The sequence below is a fragment of the Urocitellus parryii genome, chromosome 3 (genome assembly GCF_045843805.1).
Source record: "Urocitellus parryii isolate mUroPar1 chromosome 3, mUroPar1.hap1, whole genome shotgun sequence".
NCBI classification, from domain to species: Eukaryota; Metazoa; Chordata; class Mammalia; order Rodentia; family Sciuridae; genus Urocitellus; species Urocitellus parryii.
In genome coordinates, this window is record NC_135533.1 from 198,822,774 (window position 1) to 198,829,690 (window position 6,917).

At 43.1% G+C, this 6,917-nt stretch overlaps 1 pseudogene; it reads left to right on the forward strand.

Annotated features, from left to right (window-relative positions):
- The first annotated feature begins 6,188 nt into the window (after positions 1–6,188).
- LOC144253818 (small ribosomal subunit protein uS13 pseudogene) lies at positions 6,189–6,625 on the forward strand (annotated as a pseudogene).
- The last annotated feature ends 292 nt before the right edge of the window (positions 6,626–6,917 follow it).

Here is a 6,917-nt window from a genome sequence, read left to right on the forward strand (position 1 = left end):
ATGAACATAGAATGCATTTTGACACATCACACATAAATGGAGTATAACTTCTCGTTCTTCTGGTTGTACATGATGTAGAGTTACACTGGTTGTGTAGTACATAGGATAATAATGTCTGATTCAGTCTATTATCCTTCCTCCCCTCCTTGCCCCCTCCCTTCACTCCCTGCTATCTAATCCAAAGTACCTCTATTCTTTCCTAGCCATGCCCCCTTATTGCGAATTAGCATCTACATATCAGAGAGAACATTTAGCCTTGGTTCTGTAGGATTGGCTTATTTCACTAAGCATAATATTCTCCAGTTCCATCCATTTACCAGCAAATGCCATAATTTCATTCTTTAAGGCTGAGTAATATGTCCATTGTGTATGTATACCACATTTTCTTTATCCATTCATTGGACTTGGTTTTTATCTAAGATGGAGACCTATTTTAAAATCTACATTTTCTTTTCTTTTCTTTTTTCTTTTTTTGTCCTGAGGTTGAATCCTGGCATGCTCTACTACTGAGCTCCATCCCCAGGATTTTTTTGAGATGGGGTCTCACTAAGTTGCTCAGGTTGACTTCAAACTTGCAACCCTCCCGCCTCATCTCCTGAGTTGCTGGGATTACCATGCTCAGCTGCATTTCTCTTATTACTAATGAAATGATCTTTCCATTTTTAGGCTTGTCATTTGCATTTTCTGTGGGTTGTCTTGTCTTCTGAAGGTATTTATCATTTCCTTGTTAATCTGGTAGAGATCTTCCAGTCTAATTAGTATAATCAATCTTTCCTGTTAAACATGTTATAAATGCTTTCTTCAAGTATGCCATTTGTGTCTGTTAATGGAGTCTTTGGCCAACTGGAAAATTTTAATTTTCATGTGTGTCTCGTCCCAAGACTAAAACACTCAGGGTCACTCCAGGTGAACTGGGCTGCACGAAATAACCACACAAGAGACAGAGATACCTTTCTCTTTAGGGTCCTTTGACAGCTCCTCTGACCTTAAGGGTCCACAAAAAGAGAGCAAGCCAGTGAGCAGGTGCTGAACCCTTTTATTGAGGAGAAGCCATTCAAATGAGGCCAGGGGTCAGGTTTCAGGGGGTTGAGTCTAGCTTCATGATGTCAGCTGTCAGCTGGTTGACTGTGGCAACGAAGAAGGCCACACACAAAGGCAGAGAAAGAGAAGGGGACACACAAAGGGAGTTTCCATGGAACATTCTATCCCAAACAGGGCAAAGGGGTATAGTTATAAAAGAACAGGTGAGTGTAGCTCTTTCCGATTCCCGGTGGTGCATCAGGACTGGAAGGCGTGGTAACTCCATGTGGCTTCCCACACATGTGATCAAATTTCTTCTTTTCCTTAGAGTCTCCTATATTTCATGTCCTATTAGGCTGTCACTATTTTGAGGATTGTTTAAATACTCATATATATTTATTTTCATATTCATTTTCAGTCCGAATGAAATTTATACTTGAGAATGGTGTGGATTAGAGATCTTTCATTTTCCCTCCAGTGGAGAGTCAGTTGTTTCAACATCAAGAGTCTCTTCTTCACTGATCGGGAAGTTGTACCCTTATCAGACGTGAAATACACATGTCCACCATGGTCCCTTTGTGATTTCTGTTCCACTGATTTTTTTTTTAAATTCCTGCATCAATATGACCCTTTTAATTTAAAGTTTGATTTTCTTCCTATCTAGTAGGGCAGGCTCCTTTCTTTTTGTTCTACTTTAATTTTTTTCTTTGCTATTTTTGTGCATTTGTCTTTAATATGATCTCATTTCCTGGAAGCATGCCACTCTTCTCCCACAGTTCTCAAAATCCCATTGGTGTTTTGATTGGGATTCTGTCAAATTACAGATGAATTGGCATCAATCTGACTCATTTAACTATTGAGTGCTCAGCCTTCAGGGACTTGGCTTATCAGTTCACTATTCTTTTTTTTTTAAATGTTTTTAGTTGTAGTTGGACATAATACCTTTTATTTCATTTATTTTTATATGGTGCTGAGGATTGAACCAGCGCCTCACAAATGCTAGGTGAGCGCTGTACCGCTGAGCCACAACCCTGGCCCCCACTTATTCTTTGATCTAATAAAATTTTAAAGTTTTCTTCCATAAATAAGCTCACTTTAAACATATAATTTTTAGCAATTGAGAATGATTTTTTATTTAGATTTTTAAAATAAATATTTAGATGCATGTCTTAGGGTTTTTAAGTGGAAAATCATATTTTCACAGAAGGATAAAAATTACCTTTTAAAATCTTTTGTGTATGAATGTATACCTGTCAATTATTTCTGTTGTCTTGGGATCTCTCTGGAAGAAAGTTGAATAATAGCAATAATAGCAACATCTGCATCTTATTCCTAACTTAAATGAGAGAACACCTACGGGTTCATCACTGACTATTATCAGACTTAAATCATTTCTGAAATATGTCTTTCACCAAGTCAAGGAAGGTCAAATCTATTTTTATTCTTTAAGAATTTTCAAAAAAAATCAAGATTTTAGGGGATCAAAGATCAAGATTGTAGGCATTTTATGAAATGCCTCTTCAGTGTCTATTGAACATACTGTTTTTCTCCTTTCTTTTCTAATACTAAATAACTTATGTTATCAGAATAAACCTGTTGGGCTGAGGTATATTAGTCTTCTAGGAACTGAAGCATTTGATTTACTAATATTTTATTTCAAATCTTTGCATATATATTCATGGATGGTCTAAAGTTTCCTTCAGTACTCTATGGCCATCTTGTTGAATCTAAGCAAGCCTCACAAAATAAATACAGAATCTTGTCCTTTTTTTTTTACTAATTTAAATATGAATCATTTATTCAAAGGTTTTACAGAACTCTCCCATAAAACCTTCTGGTCCCTGTGCCTTTCACCAGATTTTTTTTTTACAACCTTTTCAAGGAGCTTCCAACCCAGTGTGCGAGGTGGTGTGAGGGGCTACAATCAACCAGCACACCGCTCCGTGGGCATGGAAAGGCGGGTGTGTTCTAGGCAAGGCAAGGCCCTTGGAAGAGGGATTTTGGCTTCAGGTCACTCAGGGGTTTATCTGATGGTCACCAAGATGTGCTTCTTTGACTTCTTGTCTTTTCTCCCTTTGCTCTCAGTCCTCTCCAAGGATACCCAGGCCAAGCTTTCCTCCTGGACCCAGCCAGTTTCTATTTACCAGACACTGCTCTGCCTTCTGCCTAATGAACCAACTCAGCCAGAGGTGGGAGTGACACATTTACACTCTGGGAGAATGGCAAGGAGAGAGGAATACAAAGAGACATTTCATTGCCAAAGCAGAGTTGGGGCTGTCCCATCAGGTGAGACTCATTCTACTTAGAAAAAAATAACCTAGCCGACACTGTCTGATACTGGGGGGACTGAATATACAAACGGACAGTAGCCAGACCACACCTGACAATAGAACTATGACATGCAACCTCTGCACAACCAGCCCAGGAAACCAAACCACAGCATCTCAGCATCAGCCCAGTAGGGTGAGGACTTGGCCGATGGCTGTCAGCTGCCCCAATTCTTTTTTTTTTTCTTTCTGATCTCCTTCTCCAGGTCAGGACCAACCAGAGAAAGCCACCCCTAACCTGGCTCAGAGGCACTCCAGTTCTAGGTAACCCACCTCCAGAATCCCCCATATTAATAGCATCCACTCAGGGACACCTGACACCCTCCTTTTCCTCCAGTATAAACTCTCCCACTCCTCTGCCTACCTTGGAGTCCCTGCCAGACACAAATGATCGCTGACTCTCTAGCCAGAGCAAGCCCGTTCTCGTGTGGGAGGTCTTTGTTGATTTCCACACCATGGCTGTGAGAGTTGAACAGAGATGGTAATCTGGGTGATGGCAGCTATCTGGCCTCTATGGGGTAGCAGAGTCACATTCTGAGAACAGGTTCCCTTACATCTAACTGGGTCTGGATGACCACCTGGGAAAGGAGGGGTATTCTGCTGGCAGGTGGCATGGCTGGGGAGGGTGTGAAGCTTTCCTGAAAACACCAAGCCAGACTCTTCCTGTCTGTAGATGAGTTAAGCCCTTTGTGTCCTGGACATGATGAGAATTCTGCTCAGCACAGAAGGGGGAATGTGTGGGCAGACCCTGAGCAACCCCCTGCTAGCCTGTCCAGTGCATATCAACCACTGGTGACACTGTGGGACAAGGCCCAGGTCTCCCTGCCCAGCCCACCCAGTGAAGATACCATTTCTGGATGCTTCTCTCAACTGGCTCTTTCCTCCCTCTTCACCATGAAAGGTGGCTCACATGGATAAAGCATTTAACCTCACTGACTCTATGGATAGACATGATTATTATTATCTTCGTATTATTGATGATGCACAGAGAGGGTAATTTACCTGAGGTTACACAGCTTGTAGTTGGAAGGGTGAGACTTCAAGCCCAGGCAGGAAGTGTGCTAGCAATTCTCACTCCCAAGACCACCACTGAGTGATGCTCTCATTGCCCTCCCAGCCACGGACAGCTCCTCTCCTGGCTGTCCCTTTGGATGCATCTCTTTCTCTTTTCTGTTTTTATTTATTTTTTGGGTACTGGGGATTTTGGATCCAGGGGATGCTCAAACAAAACTACATCCAAAGCCCTTTTCAATTTTTGAGACAGGGTGTTGCTAGGTGGCCCAGGCTGGGCTTGAACTTGTGATCCTCCTGCCTCAGTCTTCCCAGTGGCTGGGATCCTAGGTGTATACCACTGTGTCTGGCAGGGCCATTTACCCTGAATGGAGGAGCAGCAATGCAACTCTTGGCCAATTGATAAGCTGGTTAAAGTCTGCTCAATCTATTAACTGAATCCTCCCTGCAAACTGGAAACTTCAAACTTCACCTTTTTAAAAAAAAAAAAAAAAAAAAGCTCAGCTTCAGTACTTGTTACTTACCTCCCTAGGACGTTACTTTTGGAATGAGAATGCTCTGCCACACTGAGGAGCCCGCACAGGGAATCAGGACATTCCCATCAACCTGAAGAGGCTGCTGGGAGAGGCCCTGAAGGTGTCTGCAGTGTGGTGGTGGGGAATGGGGGTTCTGCTCAGTTTTAGGCAAATCAGCCTTGAGAAAGGCCAGCCGAGGGGCCACAACTGCTGGCCTCCATGCTGCCCCAACTGGCTTCGTCCCAGGCCCAACTCTGTCCCTCCTGCACCCAAATGGGCTGCTCCAAAGAAAACGATGCAGTCTCCAAGTCGGAGGAGCTGACTATAGTAACACAGGTTCACAATCCTCTAGATGTGATTCTAGAAATCCTCAAAGCTCTGAAAATCAATGGGTTAGTGCCCAAACCCATGTTACCCTCAGTGTGAATTCCCTGCAGAAATCTGAGTATGTTTGGTGTTTAGGTCTAACCTCAGACCCAGCCGAGGGTATTGCATGCTGCATAGTCTATGTGCCATGCCACCTTTCTAAATCTGAAAAATTCAGAATTCTGAGTCACACATGGCCCCAGGGTTTGAATATGTAATAATTAATACTAAGGGCTTATACCAGGTTTTGAGGAACTTCCTGTTCACCCCAGGACCCAGTTCTCGGATTCTCCTAGTTCTTTGATGGGGCAGAGAGTTAAGATACAGGGGCTGAGGTTATAGCTCAGGGGTAGAGTTCTTGCCTAGCACCTACATGTGAGGCACTGGGTTTGATCCTCAGCACTGCATAAAAATAAATTTAAAAAAATAAAATAAATATAAAATAAATAGCATAGATAAAATACTCTTAATGTTAAATTAGCTCTGATAACTCCTATAATAATTTTTTTTGCATAATTTCTAGTTAAACAATTGTGACTGTGGGGCTCATGGAAATGATCTGTATTTGTTAGGAATCCAGGTAACAGGGATATGTGAACTTTTCAAAAACTGCAAAACACTAAAGCACTGTGCATTTCACTATAAATACACATAATAAAACTTGTTTTAAGAACACCAAAAAGCCGCAGCAGCACAGGGGGAGCTGGTACTGCTCAGCACTGACAAAGGTGACCTGGGCTCCTGCCCACGAAGGCCCCACTCCTGCCGTGCACAAGAGTGTGACCTGGGAAAGGATGCTAGCTTCCACGGAGTCCACACAATGTTCTGTAGACACCCAGAGTCCGTTTTCAAATAATGCTCAGTGACATGGCAGAGTGTTCATGTTATTATAATAAAGAACAAAACAAAGCTTCACTCTTCCACAGGAGGCCTATATGCTGCCGCCGTCATGTCTCTAGCAATCCCTGAAAAGTTCTAGCACATTCTGCAAGTATTTGACACTAACATTGATGGATGGCAGAAGTTAGCCTTTGCCATCCCTGCTGTGAAGGCTGAGGGGCAAAGATGTCCTCATGTGGTTTCAGGAGGGTGGACGCAGACCTCACCAAGAGAGCTGGGAGGTCCCTGAGGATGAGGTGGAATGTGTCATCACTGCTATGCAGAAGCCACACCAGTATGAACCCCACACCAGCCCTGAGCAGACAGGAGGATGTAAAGACAGAAAATACACCCAGGTTCTGCCCAACAGTCTGGACGACAAGTTCTGTGAAGACCTGGAGTGACTAAAGATTAGGACCACGGACGGCTGTGGTTCTAAGTTTTCTGGGCCTTCGTGTCCAAGGCCAGCACACCAAGACCACTGGCCCCCATGACCATGCTGTGTAGTGTCCAAGAAGGAATGAGTCTGTAGGCCTTTTCTGTTAATTGTTTATATACAAATAAATAAAAGAAAAAAATGCCATCAAAGTTTCACATAAAGCAGTATCCCAAACTTATAAAAACCATTTTAGACTTAGGCAGAAATCCCTTCACTCATTGAACCAATGAACATTTGCTGAGCTCCCAGCCTAGGAGCAAGCCTTTGTGGGCACCAAGAACCCTCCTGGGAGGCTGTGGTTGGGTCGCAGGGTTGGAGGTCAATTGCATGAAAGGCTTAGTTATCTGGGGAGCTGGAGGA